At 40.8% G+C, this 18,517-nt stretch overlaps 1 long non-coding RNA gene across 2 annotated transcripts in view; it reads right to left on the reverse strand.

The window, feature by feature from the left end:
- The window catches only part of LOC109640200 (uncharacterized), a 156,598-nt gene that overhangs the window by 27,022 nt on the left and 111,059 nt on the right, over nt 1-18,517 (reverse strand). Inside the window, exon 7 of one of the 2 annotated variants that reach the window (XR_011240334.1) lies at nt 565-658. The exons of the other annotated variant lie outside the window; for it this stretch is intronic. This is a non-coding gene — a long non-coding RNA (uncharacterized lncRNA). The remainder of the gene's footprint in view (nt 1-564; nt 659-18,517) is intronic. 2 annotated transcript variants of the gene reach the window in all.

The following is an 18,517-nucleotide window of genomic DNA, read 5'->3' on the forward strand; positions in this document are numbered from 1 at the left end:
CGCTGTCCCAATCTGGAGGGACATATGTAGTGGCACATTTGCAACCCCCCCCCCCCCTCCCCTTGTTTGGGCTCCTAAGAAATTGTCCCACATAAATATTGCAAATTAGTGAGACCAAATGGCCTTTTATGAATTCTTCTGTCACCAAAACGATTTCAAATGGCCGCTTTTATTCTCTGTCTGATGTACATCTGTTAAAGGAAATAAACAAGAAAACAACAACAGATTTCAACTGGTCTGTGTGTGTGTGTGTGTGTGTGTGTGTGTGTGTGTGTGTGTGTGTGTGTGTGTTGACAGACGTCCAAACTTCTCCGCTTTATTGGCAGATATATGGATCTAAAAGTTTCCTTGTAAAAGATCGTGGATATCTTCTTGTGACATTCCCAGACCGGGATGTTCCTGTCTGGATTTCCTTCCCAAATAGAGCTATTGTGTCGGAGCGAGAGTCCGGCCATGCCGAGACACGCACAATGTCACCCACCCAGCTTGAGCATTTGTGTGTGTGTGTGTGTGTGTGTGTATGTGTGTGTGTGTGTGTGTGTGTGTGTGTGCGCTGCAGACTACCGTGCCAGAGCCCTCTGCCCCTCTCTCCATCTGCTGAAGCCCCCGAGGCTGGACCAAGGTCACTTCTCCCCTCTCCTTTAGCATGGATGTGGAGCTGTGTACACACATTAGAGAGGGTATTTCTGAGCGTGCACATATGTGATGGGAACTCACACTTAAAGAAATAAATATAACCTCAATACACTATTAGAATTAAAATTAGACGAGTTAAATCGATGTATCTGTGGGCACATTTATTCATTTTTTACCAGAACTGATATAGAAGTTTTTCAAATGCTTCTTTAACCTTTAGATTTAATCACCCTGATGTGCCTGGTGGGTGGGAACAGTAGTTTGGTTACTTTAGGAGGATATATTCTAATAATAGATAATATAAGATCTGGTATCTGTACTTTTGTCCCTTTTTACCAGTGATAGTTATTATATGCATCTGGAGTCAGTAAATAAAGAGTGATAATGTGCTGTTGTGTCCTTGGAAAATACAACTGAACCTTTTTAGTGACAATAAAACGTAATAATCTGTTAGCAGAACAAACAATGCTGGATTCTCTCATTTTCAAATCTCTAGACGACACTCTCTCTCTCTCTCTCTCACACACACAAACACACACTCAGCAGAAACCAAACATTGACAGAGTGCTGCTCCTTCTCTCGGTCTTAAGACGTGCTCATCCCTCCAGAGGGAACAGACTGGGCACGCTGCCAGACACTGTCGTCCACTTAGCAGCTAATGGCTCACATAATCACCACACACACACACACACACACAAAGATACAATGACGATTGTAGTGTGTAATCACAGACAAATTGTCCACATAAAAACCAACAATAAGGTAAATGCTCTTAAGGATATTTTGTTTTGCAGGAATGGGAAATATAATAAAGAGCTGGGACGAGCTTTGTCAGTTTTTTTCTTATTCAGCTGTCGAAGGTCCAGTTCACACAGAGATACACAAGGCAAACTAATAACCAAACAAAATGGAGTAAGAAATAAATGGACTGATATTTAACAAAATAAAAAAGTGGAGTAAAACAGATAAAGCACATCATCACATGTTATATTGCAGCTAGATTGTCGTCAATCTACACTCAATATCGCTTAATGACAAAGTGAAAAGGGAATTTTTGCAAATATAGAGCGTGGTCTTTCAGTTCGAGCACATGACTTGTTGAATGTTCAGATTGTGCATTACTTTTCATCAAAACCCTGCTCTTGCACTCAAATAGCTCCCGTTTGCAATTAAATTTGTTCTGCTTCTGCTCAAACTGTGTGCTTGCACTCAGATATATTTTTGCTTGCATGGATTTCCTAGTCTATTGGCTGTATCGCTCTTTTATTTGCTTTATCTCTGCACCAGTAACATTTGTCATGTGGTTAAGTGAAGTGTTTCTGATTCCCACTGGGATCTCTAATCCACAACAAAGTCAAAGTCAACCTGCTTCGTCTTTCATCGCCGATGAGAAACTGGAGAGGAGCCAGAGGCTGAACTCGTTTTGTGTTTTCTAATTAATTTATTCAGCACATCAGCCACAAAATAACAGCCTTTTAGTCACTCTGAAGTTATTAAAAAAAAAAGAAAAGCTTGTAAAAGCCTCAGGTCAAAGAGGAATGTAGCAGCGTGAACGTGTGTGTGTGTTAAATAAACAAGGTGAGACTATCTCCTCCCTTATCTGCTGTGTCTTCAAGGTGCACTGTTGATTGGTTGATAGGGGCATGCACACGCAAAGACACACGCAAAGACGCACGCACACACACGCACACACACACACTCACACACAGCACTTTTTATTCATTACATCCTCTTGTAACCTCATCAAACAAACATTTAAACCTTAACAACAAATCTTGTCAGAGCAGAAAGACTCTTGTAAACCACTTACTTCGGTAAAATAGTTGAAAACTATATATTCTAATGGATCTGCAAGACCACTTGCAAAGTCAACAGGAAGATATCTGACATCTCAATTACAACATAACATACGCAAATGGATTTTATTTTTTACTGTTTGGAAGTGGCGGACCTTGAGTTGTGATCATTTTATAAAGAAATATAAAAAACACTTGGAAAACTCTGAACCTGCGATTCAGACGCTCAAACATAAAAGTAGAAACTTGGACACACATGGTTCAAGCACACACACACGAACACACACACACACACACACACACACACACACACACACACACACACACACACAACACACACACACACACACACTGCATACAGAGAAATGTCACCTTACTCTTGCAAGCTGTTAGCCAAGCTCTTCCATGCCAAGCCACCCTGCCCCACTGGAACTTGGAGCGAGGAAGTGTCTGTGTGTGTGTGCGTGTGCGTGTGCGTGTGCGTGTGCGTGTTTCCGTTGGACAGCTCTTTAAAGTAGAGAGTTGCCCGAGGCAGAGTAGGTTGAGCGGATGAAGACAGGCAGATAATGGAGGGGCATCTGTGTGCCAAGGACTGGACCTCAAAGTCACACACACACACACACACACACACACACACACAATATACATTTTCTGTCCTTGTGCTTTATCATTTCTACATTTATCTGAAAGCTTTTCCAAGACGTCCCTTTCTCTTTGCTCAATGTCTGTGACTGACTGACTGAATGCACAACACAGCTCAGTTTGTGGTGAAGTTTCCTCAAATGTTTCTCACTAGTACATCAGCAGGGGCTGTTTATTGCTGCATTTAATGACTTTTCAGTTCAATTTTGTTTCAGCTATAGAATATAGAGTTCAGCGGCGCAGTGATTTCAGAGCAGCAGCATGGAAATGGATTGGAAGTGATTGCAGGTTAATGTGTCGTCTTAATGTTTCAGTCACTATTTTTACACTTGATCCATCCATTGACGACAAATACAAAAAAACATATCAATCTTACAGGGGTGACCGAACTGTGGTGCATGGTCACCTCACAGCAAGAAGGTTCGATTCTGAGCCAGGCTGGGTGTCTTTCTATGTGGAGTTTGCATGTTCTCCCAGGAACATCAGCGTCCCCCCCCCCCCCACACAGCCCACACATGTGAAGGTTTTTGGATGGATGGATGGATGAAAAGGTGGATGATGTTTAGTGGAATACTACATATGTGAGAACAGATTGAAGGAAAGAGGGAGCGAATGCAAAAGTCAAGAATATCCGAATCGGCAAATTGCAGTTCTAGAAAAATCCTCAGTTTTGCACATATTCTAGGTTTGGACCTAGTCTTGTTTCATCTCTCTCTCTCTCTCTCTCTCTTACTCTCTCTGTCCTTTTCCCTCTTTCTCCTTGTGTTTTACCCTTTGCTCACTCTCACTCCCTCTCTCCACTCATGTCATATCTCCCTTCAATTTCACATATCTTGAATTAGCTGCAGATAGCCTTAAGTACCCCGCAGTCCACTCCAGATAGGCCCTTATTCACAGATAGACAGATACACAGTGTGTGTGTGTGTGTGTGTGTGTGTGTGTGTGGGGTGGGGGGGGGTGGGGGGGGGGGACTTAATGTGGAGTCGTACGTGAAGACGGGGAAACTGATGGTCACAGGAGGACGGGCTGCATGTTGATGTGTCGCCAAAGTGTTTCCAAGCATCTGCACTGTGCTGAACCATTTCTCTCCAGAATATCAATGTTATTTGAATATCAGTGTCAGAGCAAGTTTCTAATCACTAACGGAGGCCTCAACAGACCAGAATGCAACATGAACACGTGCCACCTCGGCGAACACAGGAAATCGCCAGGTGAAGAAAAAGACTGAATATAATCATCTGAAGATTTTTTTTTAATTTAAAGGCCGCCTCTGCTGCCAGTTACTGCACAGCACATCACAACATAACTTCTTTTGATTTACTCTCAATGTATGCGCACGCGCTCGTGTGTGTGTGTGTGGTGGGCTCATTTCGGCTGCCATTTTACTTTGCCAGTTGGACTGTCCCCAATATGGACAGTAAACACCTCGTAACACACACACTCTCCCTCCCTCTTTTTCTCTCTCACACTCACATACACACACACTGTCACACACAGTTGTCCCTCCTCAGGTGTAGCCTCTGGGTTTAGAAGAGAGCATTGTGGGGGAACTATGGGTCTCCTGAAGGGACACGTTATGAAAATGCTTCCGTTATAAAAACAAAAATCAGCTTAATTACGGAGGGTATTTGTTTTTAATCTCCATGTGTCCCTTCATATCACTTCTCTTCTTTCTGTCTTTCCAATGACAGTGTTTTCCATTTGTGGCTGTTCTGTAGATGTTGCAGTCACTGAATGGACTTTGGTATTTGCTGTCAATTGGTGTTCAATTCGGTGATTCAAGGTCAACAACAAATGTGAATGTCCCTTGAATCATTTTACTGGTTTTAAACCTGGGGGTCACAAGAAGATTGCAAAATTATCAACAAGCAAAGGAGGAGGAACATTTTTGTTTTTGCTCCATCAAATGTTCTTTTCTTATTTTGCTCACATTTTAAAATCTGAAACTCGTCTCCTTCCGCTGCCCTCCACTTACAGTATCTTCACTTCTTTCTTATACAATTCCATCATTTCCCCTTTCTCTCCTCCACCCCATATTTGGCCTTTCACCTTTTCATCCACCTTAAGCGTCACATTCTTAGTCAGCAAACACAATAAACAACAAATCACAACACTTATTATTCAGCGTGCACACATGCACATTATTTACTTGTTGTGTTATTTATGATTCCCATCCAGGGATTAAAAAAAAACAAAAAACTGTTGCTTGATTGCACGTCGCCGGTCACCATTCGCCGCATGCATCATTTAATAGACTGCTGCCATCGGTGCACAGTGACAGGTGACCGCCTCAAGACATATTAAAGAGTAACAATAATGAAAACGCCCTCTGCAGCCTCCAAGAGATGCACGGAATAGAGCTTCAAAAATGAGGATCTGGAATCCACTGGTTCCATCTACTTTGATAGAGATGATGGTCTCTAAAAGTGCCATAATCAATACTTTTCTACAAATGACTGTATGTATGTTAAACGGGTGACATGTACAGATAAATCCTCAGAGAATCGGAGGACTCTTAACTTCCCCTCAGTTCCACAGAGCATGTTACACCTCTCAGGTCATTACTTCCACCGATGAGTTTTTAAGCAAGATTACATAAAAACAACAGAGTGGATTTCCACGAAACTTGAGAGGATGTGGAATCTGTCAGGGAAAAACGCAATCAAACAATAAAAAAAGTGATGATAAGATGATAGCATGTAAAATTTCATATTTTTTTCCCCTGGTTGGGCACAAATCAGCAAATTGTGGATCCTCACTATCCATCGTTAGATTCGATCAGCAACCAAATAGCTGTTGTTATCAAAATATGTTACTTTTCAGTTTCTATTTCACTTAATAATGTAGCATCCTGTAACATGTTCTCTACCTGTGTGTGTGAGTGTGAAAAACAGGCGTCTATAGATTTATATATGAATTGATTGTGTGTCATCTAAGGGATTAATTTCAGAGTCTCTCCTATAATTTACAATCTTTTCAATCCTTGCTATTATCCCTTTTGTGATTGACGGTAAAAGAAACACGGGTGACCTCTGGCCCCAGACCGCGTCCGTCTGTCAGTCGGTGCCTTTGGCTGCAAGAGTTGCGCCGCGAACATGTGTGTCTTTGTCTCCTCCAGGGGAGAGTGGGCTGCGTACATTAATGACTGTTTTATGTTTCTTGCTACCTGAGTCTCTTTTATTCATGTTGGCCATGACGGCCTAATATCTGCCTGTCAAACAATTTCTATTCACTGCGCTAACACACTGGAGACTGATACTTAAGACAAAAAACACACACCTACGTAGGGTGCTCATACCCTCCTAGGTAGATTAGTGGGTGTTGAAGGAGCCACACTGGGCTTTATGTTCTGTTCTTGCTCCAATCAATTACTATTCATTTATTCCAAAAGGAGTGACCGTGTCCTGATCTGAAGAGGCATTACAACTAGTGTGTGTGTGCCTCGTGGTTTATTCAAATCTTTTCTAACAAAACTTTGTCTCCGTTTTGTTCTCCATCTACCTCTGTCACCTCCTCGGGAGTGTGTTCACTTATTTCTTTTGTCCGCTCCCATTTCTCCTCCTCCTCCCGTCCCTTCCTTTTGTCAGCATCTTCCAGTCTCCCTCCAGCTCTTTGATTACTTCCCTCCCCAGTCCTCCCCTCTCATCACTCCGTCCTTCCGCTTTTTTCCACATCTTCCCAATCATCCTCACCTCATCTGATCTCTCTATTGCCAATGCCTTGTTTCTTTCTCTGACTCTCTCCTACTACACTTCTTCTTTTTTCCACATTAAACCTGCAAAAATCTACAGAATGTAGCCATAGAGGTTCATTATCTAAATCCAGATCTGTGTAGATATTCCAATTTCAAACTGGTGCATTCCAAAAATCCACAGAATAACAGTGTTGATCTTTCATGCTTGACTTAAAGGGGTGCACACGCTCTCCCCCATTCTTTTCAAAGAATTCAGTTAGCAACACATCTAGGTTACAAAAGATCACAATCCTCCATGTGGCTGCTCACTTTTCTTTGTTAAATCATAGTTTTATACTCTAAACCCAAAGAAGCTGCTGTGCGTGTTTTCGCTTTATGCCGGCAGAATTATCTTACATTATGCATTTGTGCAAGTTTGCAGTTATCCACCTGATTTCTGCACAAAACAAATCTAGTTAAACATTGACATGCATCAACCTTAAGGTCCATTTGCAGCTGTTCCGTAGCTTGGACTTTCATATTTATTGTCAATTGGTGTTTTGTGGCTCAACAACAACTTTTGAACTTCCATTGAATCATTTTACTGGTTCCCAAACTCAGGGTCAAAGGATCAGTCAAGTGGGCTGCAAAATATTTAACAAGCTTGAGAGAAAGAACATTTTAATCTGCAAAAACGGCGTCCAGGTCTTTTCCACTCAAGCTCCCTTTTTCCTGCTTCATTATAATCAGTATTTTGTGTTTTTTGGTAAAAAATCCTGGATAATTTTACCTCTGAGTTGACTTTGCATCATTATAAAGGGATTTTAAGAAGTCCAACAGGTGCCCAGAATCAGGAAACATCTTTAAATCTTCAGTTCCATCACAATCAAGACAATAAATCTGCTGATGAGGACCATGTGATATGCCTGAAAGCTCAAGAGCAACAATGAAATGGACCTAAAGGTTTTGGCTCTAGCCCCTAAGGCCCTTATTAAAGGATAAGACGTGTAGATAATGGATGGATGAATGGAAATAAAGGGTTAATTTAAAAAGATGAATCCTTAACTATTGACCAGCAATAACAGGGACAGGAAAGACACAAATATCCTATATTTATATTATATTATATTATATATATACTAATATATTGAATTTTGAGGAATAGCTTATCTAATGACCAATATTTCATATTTCATTGGGACTTCAGCCTGTAACTGCAAACACTTTACTTATTGGTTGATGACTCGAGTGTTCCTCTTGAAACAACCCTGGTTTTTAAATCCTGTACACTTTCAAAACCCAAACTCCCACTGACCCATCTTTCCATTCCAGTGTGTCCATGTAAAGTATGTAGTAAAACCTTGTAGTCCTAATAACATCCAATTTTAAGCCCTCCACATCCATTACCAACAATACTATTATCCCCCTCCCCTCTCTGTCTCTCTCATGCACACACATTGCATTAGCCTTGGGAGAGAACAATATGTGGTGGTGACATTCGTCTAAATGGGCTGCTTTATGGTGTGTGTATGAGACAATACAACACAGGAGCTCAGCTTCAAGATTCAAAGTGATCACATCCGGCTCGTGTAGCAAACTCAGGACGGTGTAATGTTTTTATATCTTAAATAATGGGAAACAGTGAAAATAGCATTAAGATTAAGTCTACATGAGTAAAACCAAAATTCTAATTTGTCCACATCCATCATAAAGGTTTTCTGTTCAGTTTGTCTGCATTAGTCAACATACTGCAAACATGTCATAAAGGAGACTAACTTTTTAAAAGGCCTTTTTGGAGAAAATATTATTATTATTACAGTATTATTGTAAAGTATTTTATAGTATATAGTACTGTATCATTTATATAGTGTCTCATAGCATAGTATACTTTATATGGAATAGTACAGCATAGTATAGTATATATAATATTATATTGTTAATTATATCATTGTATAGCATAGCATAGTTGAGTATAGTACAGTACAGTACAGTAAATATAACTGTATAGCATATACTTTATATTGTATCGTACAGCATGATATAGCATCATATAGTATAATTTAGTAAGAATAGTATATTAGTCAGAATTAAACTCAGGGGTCACAAACAAAAGCACTAAACTGCTTATTTCTCACTGACTTCTTTTATATCAAAACCCTCGTTCTTCTCATCCGTCCATTCTGCACCCACCTCCCCCCTCACTTTGACCTCCCCTCTTCCGTTTCTTCAGAGCCACATAAGACCCCTTCCCCTCCACTCCCCTCTAACCATCCCCACCCCCTCTCATTGTAAGAACTCAACAGGTCTGGCAGACAGAAAGAGGTCAGACTTCTTATCTGAGCTTCATAATGGTTTCTGAAGAGCAGAGCACTGTGCTTCGCAATAATTAGCAAGCCATCGGACAATAGACGCTGCATAATCAGGATGGAAATGTATGCTGTATGCCCGTCTGTCTGTGCCTTCCCCAAACAAACTAAACACTTATCGTACTCCTGTCTCCTTGGAGTGTGTATTCATTTGCAGAGCTTTTCATTTTCTTCCTGTCTGATGTTACATTGTACATTTCCACAATTTTTCTAGTTTTCTTTCCTCTTTGGACCCACTTCTCTTTTCTTTCTCTGCCACACAACTACACCATGGCCCCCGTGTCTTCAAACCAACACCGCTAATCTTCCTTCTTTGACTCTCCAAGTCGCTGAGGTGATTTAATTAAACTGTCTGACTGGCCGACAAAACACCAACTGGCTTTAATCTGCATCAGGGTCAAGAGTTATCTGTGTTGGTGTGGTGGAATATGTACTTTATGTCTGCAGGGTCAAGAGTGCGTGCAAGTGATTTTGTGACTGTATGTGTGTGTCTGATGTGGTGCAGGGTCGAGAGCAGTAAGTCTCCACATACTGACCCTGAGACAGCAGTAACTACACCTCTTCAAACTTTATGTCTCGTCCTTACATTTCTCCTTCAAACTTCATACATCACACTTATATTTGGAAGAATTCAAAAGCAGAAATCGATGTTTCGTTTCTATGCAACTTTTCTGCATAATGATTAATGTTCATTGGTCGGGTATAGGGTGACTAATAAATAATACAAGGAAAGCTGACGCCGTTAAGGTCGAGGTACCTTCAACACTGACATTTATATCATTTTATTTATGTGTTTTTATCAAATCATGGCCGACAGCTTTCCTTAAACTTAACCTTCAGTGGCTTGGTCGCGAAACTTTGACCACAATCATTCTTTAGGTTTCATGTACATGGATGCCGTGAATATATGAAAACATGATTCTGTTTGATACACGAATGTAAGGCAGAATTAATTGACTTTGGTTTTATAATCTTTTTTTAACATATGACTCAACTATTGTTAATTATAAATACCAAGAAGAAGAGATGTACCGTGAATTTTTAATTTTGGTTAGTCCTGTCTAGATTTTGGTTAGTTTTTTTAAGATGTTGGTTAATCCCATCTAGACTATGGTTAGTCCCAACTAGACATTGGTTAGTCCCATCAAGACGTTGGCTGTCTTATCTATTTCACATGAGAATGTTACCCAATTTTATTTTAAAATATAAGTGCATGTTTTCCCTTCTGAGGTTTGGAAGCCACTAAACTTACTAGCCCAAAAAACTGAGTAAATATAAATAAAAACTCATTAAATACACTTGTTTTCTTTTACTCTCTGGCTTTACTCTCACTCTCTTTTTCTATTTCCAGGAACACACACAAAAGACAAATTTTTCCATCTCTTGTGGCATCAGAGAAAAGTTCAATAAAAGATGACCTCCGTCCAAATACAGGTTTCTTTCAAAGTGATCGAAGAGCAATTAAGGAATTTGAAAAGAAACCATAAAAAATCTAGATCCAACTATTTAAAGTTGGTCATCTTCCTTTAATTGAATAAGCATCGAGGATAAAAAAAAAAAAAAGTTAATTAGTTTTTTTTCCTGCTATTGGTGACTTTTTATTAGACTGCAACAATTTGCATAAAGGCACAGCTATGTCTGTTTAGGACCAAACCAAGGTCAACACCTTTCTATTAATCTATCACTGCAGTTTTTAAAGGAATATTCACTACTTACTATTGTGAAATTTGAAATGAACTTGAAGTTTCCTTGAATACTGCCATTGGTGCAAGCAGTGTATTGATGGTGCATTTATTGACAGCAGAGAGGGAAATGAAGATGTTATCACATGCTCCTGAGAACACACACAGTTCTGATTACACGCAATCCCACACACTCACATACTGCCCATGCATAGTCGCAAGCCTTTTTTTTTCCTATTTTAAATATGCATATGGGGTTGTTAATTTTCTCAAAGCCGCAGACTTAATGAGTGGATGGTTGAGAAGCTGAACGGGATGCAAATAATAACATTTGATAATGCAGAGCCACAAAAGAGGGGGAGAGGCCTCCCATTCACTGAGATGGGACTCGAGGTAAATATGCACAGTAATTATATATCAGTGCACTTTAATTATGAGGCGACACAGGGAGCGAGGAGGAGAAAGAGAAAGAAAGATAGACAGAAAAACATTAAATTAGATGTAGCAGCATATAAATTAAACATCTAAAATAATGACACAGTGACGGAGAGGAAGACTAAAAGAGGGATCAGTGAAAAAGAAATGATGGACAGACACACTTTAAAGCGAGCACACTCATTTCAGGAGCAAGTGTGTATGTTTCCACAGACATCAATTGGATAAAGTAATCCCTCCAGTAAATTGTACTTATCGTAGATGAGACTCATGAGTAAAAGACAGATCAATAATCTCAAGGCTGACTGACCTGTTTCCAACAGAAAAATGAAGGCAACACACACATGTCTTGCGTATCTGACATAGATTTTATCAGGGAAATCATACATCTATCATTGAGATATTTAGTCCGTTTGTAAAATTTGCAGGAGAAAATGGTCCAATCACATCACAGAGAGCAAAAATGGTAATATTACCTTATATCAAAATTAAATTGTACTATTCCAAATTTTAACTGACTGCAATTTGTTTCATGTAGTGTAACTTTTTCTTGTGGTAACTTACAGGAAATTTTAGAATAGTCAGAGAATAAAAAAATTAATTAGAAACATAAATTAAAAATGATTAAGTAGGAAATAAAGGAGGAAAACTGATGGATGGTTTTGATGTCGCATGATACACATCTACTTGCGCCCACTGATGCAAATACACCACAAAGTACTAATACACAGCTGAATTCAGTTAAACCACAGAATAACACATATTTGTGACCCCTGTCCATCATGAATGAAGCCATCGTTTGGAAGCCAGTAATCAGTCGGCACTGCTACACATCATAACCATGCATCACACTATCGTTCTCAAAGGAGAGAGGAGCAATGAAGAGGCAGAGGAGAAAAAAAGCAAGAGAAAAAGAGGGAAAATAAGAGAGAAGTCCCTCCATGCTGATATACAAAGACAATTTAAACTGATTAAATTACTGGAGAAAAGTTTTGGATGGAGGGATAGATGGATGGATGGATGGGTGGATAGAGAGATAAAGAGAGAGTGCGCTCTTCAAAATGGGGATGAGGAGGATGAGGAGAGGGTATGGAGTGGACAGATGTGCTCTAATGTGTTTTGGCGCCATCTCCGCCAAGGACAAAAAAAATGAGCACACACATACACACAAGTCAGGGGAGCCAACATATCTATTATCTACTCCTTTATGATCCACGTGGTGGAGGAATAGAAAAGAGTCCTCTCCATTTAAAAAAAAATCTTTTTGTTCTGTGTTTCTTTCTGACGTTGTCACTTTGGATTTCGTCGCACGGAGCCACAGAAAGAGGAGACTTGTGAATTTGCACACAATCGAAAAACATTCTCGCACACAGATACACAAATTCCCTGTTTACATGGAAAGACACCTAATGTGTCATCCAACCGTCCGGCGCATCCTTTGCTGCTGATTTCAGCCAATCACACAATTAGGGAGCTGATGACCCATCTGTCCACATGATTGGCTGATGGATGTGCCCGAGTGTGTGTGTGTGTACGTGCATGCGTGTGTGTGTGCGTCCCAGCGTGAAAGGGTCTGATGAGCCCCCAAACACATCTAGCCAGTGACAATTTTCTTTTGTTACCCGCAACCACCAACATTTTCAGAGAGCGACATGGAGCTAATGCGAGCCCATGAACAACTTAATAGCACTTGAACCAGTTTGCCAACTTGGAGAAATGATTTCATTCAATTAGATAATTCCCTCCCTCTTCCACTCTTGCACATTCTCTTGTTCTCTGGAATGAGTCATTTGTGATATAATAGCCACATAATGGCTTGAAAGCTGGTTCGGCAGGAAAAAGACAGATGTAGGGTGAATAAAAAGTGAAATAGCGAGGTAGAGGAGGCTCAAAAGTTGACACGGACAACGTCATTGTGACAGGAAACACTTATACACGTCTTTATAGAAAACACACACACGCTTCTCTATTTTCTGTCCATTAACAGTGTGGCGCCGACCGATAGGAAAAGCGATAGCATCTTCTGCGATGATATCTTTTATCGAAGTACACGCGTCCTTCAGGCGTCCATCGTGCTATCGCTCTTCTCATCTCCCCCTATCTCACTTGCCATCCACCTCCCTCGCCTCCTCTCTCCTCACCTTGCCTCTCCCGTGCTCCTCGGTTCTCGCTCATCATCACTTTGTATTTCTGTCATCTTCCCATCCCTTATCCCCCTGTTCTTCAGTGTTTCATTGTTGTTCACAATTATTTACCTAATGATGATTATTATTATTTCATCTGTGCTTTGCTTTTTTTTAAATCAATGTAAGCATCAGCCGAGGAGCTCAGTCAAAAAATCTGCATCTATTAATAATTATTGTTACAACTAGGCTTAACTTATCAACAGTTTGTGTATATGTGTGTATGCAGTCAAACATTATATTCCTTTGACAGACCTAAGAGCCATTTTTCCATTATCCCATATGCCCATGTGTACTCAACTCATAAAAAAACACTCTTTGACCTTGACTGCACGCACACTGTGGTATAAATAAATATTCAACATGGACATGACGTGCTCGATGTTTGCAGGAATAAACATGTTGGGAAAACAGCACAGAATCTGAAGTTGCATGATTTAGGTGATTAAGCACTGAAATGAAAATGTAACTCGATGCAGTGGATGGAATGATGTTGGAACTGGGAGAGGGCAACCAACAAGGCAGAAGTGTTGAATGCTGCAATTGTTTGGTATCTCTCCATCGAATAATTCCAGAAATCTCTGTCTGTATGTGGAACGAATATCTCCAGAACCGTATTGTTTACGGGTCCAAGGAAGTGTCAAATTCCGTGTGACTTGGATTCGTTCAAAATAAATATAACGGTGGCTGGGACTCATCAACGTAAGTAATGTTGTCGTGCAACTACAACTGATTCTCCAGTCCACTGTTCTGCCTGCTGAGTGGAGCTTCACTGAGCTTTGAATTCAACAGGTGAACAGTTCTTTGTGCAGCAGTGGTAGCGTGGTTTCAGGGTTCTGTTGTTGCAGGTAACTCACTTGTTCAATTGCCCGTTCCATATTCCTACAGTTAACAAAAAGCTTAATGTGCAGTTAACACTCTACAGTTTTTAAATTGCTGCCCTTCACAATTCATAATACATGGAAGTCAGCTTAAGAAAATAATCTTTCAGTGATTCGCCTGCTGCTCTAGCTGACAATACATTTTTGCACTTAAGCTATTGTGAATCTCGTTCTGTCACCACTTCTTAAATAGAGCTGCGTTATATAAGCGGGAGGCGAACAACATGTACCATCAGAAATACTAGAGAAAATATACAGAGCCTGACCAATTACCATGAGGAATAAGAAGTGTCATTTCAGAAGGACGGCTGAGACTCAGTAGTTGAGTTATTCTAAAGTCTTTCGTTCTTGCATTTGTGTTATTGTCTGAAATTTCCTGCTTTAGTGATTGTTTCCCTCATTCAAATGTGTTTCACCTGTGCCCAGTTATCTCTTCCTCCCTTGCGTATTTAGTCTCTGAGCTGCCCAGTCCTGGTTGTCAGTTCCTCTGTTGTGTTCCTGCCATGTTCCCTGGTGTTTCCTGAGTTTTGGATACCTTAGTTTCTTTGTGCCTGCCTACGTTTTGGGTAAAATACTCTAAATTACTACACTACTCCTGACAGACAAACAAAATGAAGACTTAAATAAAAACATTTTTGGTTTCACATGCAGGCTCTGGACCTTTTTGACTTACACAAGGCATTTCCGGCCATTTTTAAGCATGTCTTCGCTTTCGGGAGAAACTGTAAAGAATTAAGAAGGTTCGTAAGAGGGAAACAAGGCTGTGTCGTGTGGAGATGAGAATGAAATCAGGATTTGAATTCTTTTATGCTTTATATTTAACATGTACAAAACACCTTGAATACCTTCTGAAGAGAGACTGACTCTGACTTCAACCAGCACACACACACACACACACACTATCTGAATTTAATTTCTAATCAATTTCTGCATTTTTCTTCAAGTGGTCACTTCAGGTAAAAGGCTGAATTGGCCGATCGCTGCTATCAAGGATTTTCTGCTAAGTACTGTACTCTGCCGAGAGGAGGAGGAGGAGAAGGGGTGGACGAGATGGAAGAAAGCTTCTCTCTCTACCTCTTGTCTCTCCCTGTCTTTCTCCCTTTTTCTTCATCACCTTTGCCCACACACCCACACAAACGTACACACACACATACACACACACGTACGGCTCCTCCAGGAAGCAATCAAGCTCTTGTGGAGAGGTTGGAGTAGTTTGCATGAATGTCATGCTCCGAGTGGTTACTTGAGTCAGGAGGTCATGTCTTAGCCACCACTCCCTCTTGCCCGTAATCATCCTCCATTACCCAATTTATGTGTGTGTGTGTGTGTGTGTGTGTGTGTGTGTGTGTGTGTGTGTGTGTGTGTGTGCGTGCATATGTGTCTGCATTTAAACCCCCCATGTGTGTATGTGTGTTTTCTTGCTTTGAAAATCTGTGCATTTGTGTTTTGCACTTGTCTCCATGTATGTGTGCATATCCCTGTGATTAATGGGTGTTTGCATATGAATAGTGCAGGTGTGTATGTGTGTGTGTGTGTGTGTGTGTCTGAGCCACAGAGGTGACGGAGGAAATGATGGGGGAGAGAGAAGGGGAGAGATTAAGGAGGTGACGCGTGAGATGGCTGATGGGAAGGAAGGGCTGGGTGTGAGGAGAGGAGCGAGGGCAAGAGGAGAACAGGGGTTGAGGAAGGGGCGTGAAGGAGGAATGGAGAGAGCGAGGAAGAGAGAGCTCTTGAGAGGAAGAGGGTGCTAATTAAGTTCCTTCTCGCTGTCTCTTTGCACTTTGAATGAGTTGTGCGAGTTTGAAAAGTGGCACAATTCATCGATGAAGAAGAAAAACAACTGACTGAAATTCTTAAATCATCAATTTGCATCTGGAGTACATAAGCTTGGGCAACTTTTGAATTTCTGTAACTAAGCAGAAGATGTGATGAAAACTTATCTTTCACTTCTTTGTGTGAAGTTGCCAGCTTCACTACGGTGGCCTGAAGGACATTGTTTTGTACCCAATGTAAAGTTCACATGTAATTAACGTTAGATAATGAGACTCAAACAGACTCATTTGCACATTAATGTGTTGCGAGTCCATCTGCAGATGCTGACCAGATGTTAACCAGATTGGCACTGAAATATAATTCATTCTTCTCTTCCAGTTTCCTCCACCAAGTTGCAAACAGACAGGCGTGAAAACAACCTCCCAAAATAATGCAAATAATAGACATCTTTTATTACGCTCAACAGTGTGAACCTTAAAGACTTGCAACAGAAAATTATCTCACATTTAAAGAGAGCTGCCTGCACTAATGATGTATAGGCTAAACTGTAGCCATGCCCTTGTCAAAACACTACCACTGTACCCACTGATGGATGGACAGTGAGATGGACAGAAGGATGGAGACAAAGTAAAAGGAGAGCGGCTTGAGGAAGGAGGAAGGGATGATGAATGGAGGCAGCGTTGAAAGCCTGAAACTATGTGATTGATGGAAAGGGAGACGGATCAGTGGGAGACGGCAGGTGATGGGGCATAGACAATGCCGACAGTGTGTGTGTGTTCTGAAGGGACAGACTCGGTCCTGACACCACGACTGATATTTGTGTTCTCTGACATGTGGAGGAGAGAGGCATGTGTGTATTTAAGAGTCAAGAAGGCGCTGATCTCAGCATATGCCTTTTTTTAAAATTTCTGATGATAAATCACTCCGATCCCAGCAGGAGGAACAAAATCCCCCCTCATCTGTCTTTTCCCCCTTCTACCGCTCCATACTCCTCTTTCTCCTTTACACTGCAGGAGTCTGGTCATTGACAAAGGGCTAAAAAATGAAGTCAAGAGGTGGCAAAGCCTCCAACTGGAGGAGCATCTTGCACAAAGGCAGGGGATTCCCACTTGACAGGCGACCAGATTGTTTTGGGACGTCTCATGCAGATCTCCTCCTTCTGCATTAACTGAAATGAGCCTGAATTAAAAACTAAGAAACCCTGCAATCTTCAATTCATTTTCAGGATAACGATAAGAATTTTTACACATTCATCGTGGCTATAACATGACAATCAACAAGAATGCTTAATAATAAAAATGATTGCAGACAAGAGTCACAATCTGCTTATATCAGACAAACTACATTGCATTAAAAAAAACAATACTAGAACTAAAACAGCCACTGAAGAGATATGAGGACGTCAGAGCTGCAAGGAATTATTTCCATTGTAGCTTAGAAACCAGAATAAGATTGAAGATCCTTTCAGATAGAACACGCCAACAGAACTACTGCGCCACAAAACCCATTCCTTTCAATAGCACGCACCTTGCAAGGACAGTTTTGAGCTGTGAGCGTGGAGCGCTGCGACGAACCCCCAGTGCGCCACAGAGTTTACATGTGTATCGAGGCCTTGGGAGTAAAAGTGAATCATGGAAACACATTTTGAGACAATTTGGCACATCAGGTGTGTTTTAACAATCTTGATATGTATATTCATGTATTGTTTATAATGTATAGTAAAAAACTTGCTTTCTGAGAGGGCCTGAAGAGTCTTTAATCTTTCTGGTATCTCTATGAAGCAGAGATTAGGCAGAGCGGTGCTTTGAGCGACATTTAAATGAGCTTGCTCAAAAAAAAAAAGGATGACGTCTTCCCATGGCTCATTTTGTCCGACTGGAAGTTCTTCCTCCTCAGATTTCATGGTCTGGAAGTAGTAAATGTTTTGCCTTTTATCTTGATAAATGACAAATGATAACTTAACGATCAAAACTGTTGATGATTAATTACTGAACTGTTTGAGCCCTTGAGTAAATTGGGTTAATGTTCCCAGCACTGCTTGTTCAACGATTCAAACTGGCGAGCGTTCTCATCACCACTTCATTTCTTCATCGGTCCTTTACGGCATCTCCCCGGTGACCATGTCCAAACAACCCTCCAGTCTAAGCATCTCCAAGACACACACTACATCCTGAGAGCTCCTCCTGTCTTCCTCCTTCTCTCTCAGCTTCCTCACACGTCCCCTCTCACATTGCTCTTCCTTCTTCCTGTTCTTTTTCCTCCCTTTAGGTTCATTATCTTCATAAACTCACTCGTTTGTCAGTCATTGTCACATCCTCCCAAGAGTATTTAATTTCAGTGCATCTGCTTGTGTTTACTCTGCAGGGACATTCTTTGCGGCGTCAAGAGTGTCACCTTTTAAGAAGAACAGCAATCAAACAATGTCTCCCTCTTCTTCTACACTCATTGCT

Source organism: Paralichthys olivaceus, chromosome 24, assembly GCF_024713975.1.
Source record: "Paralichthys olivaceus isolate ysfri-2021 chromosome 24, ASM2471397v2, whole genome shotgun sequence".
Taxonomy (NCBI): domain Eukaryota; kingdom Metazoa; phylum Chordata; class Actinopteri; order Pleuronectiformes; family Paralichthyidae; genus Paralichthys; species Paralichthys olivaceus.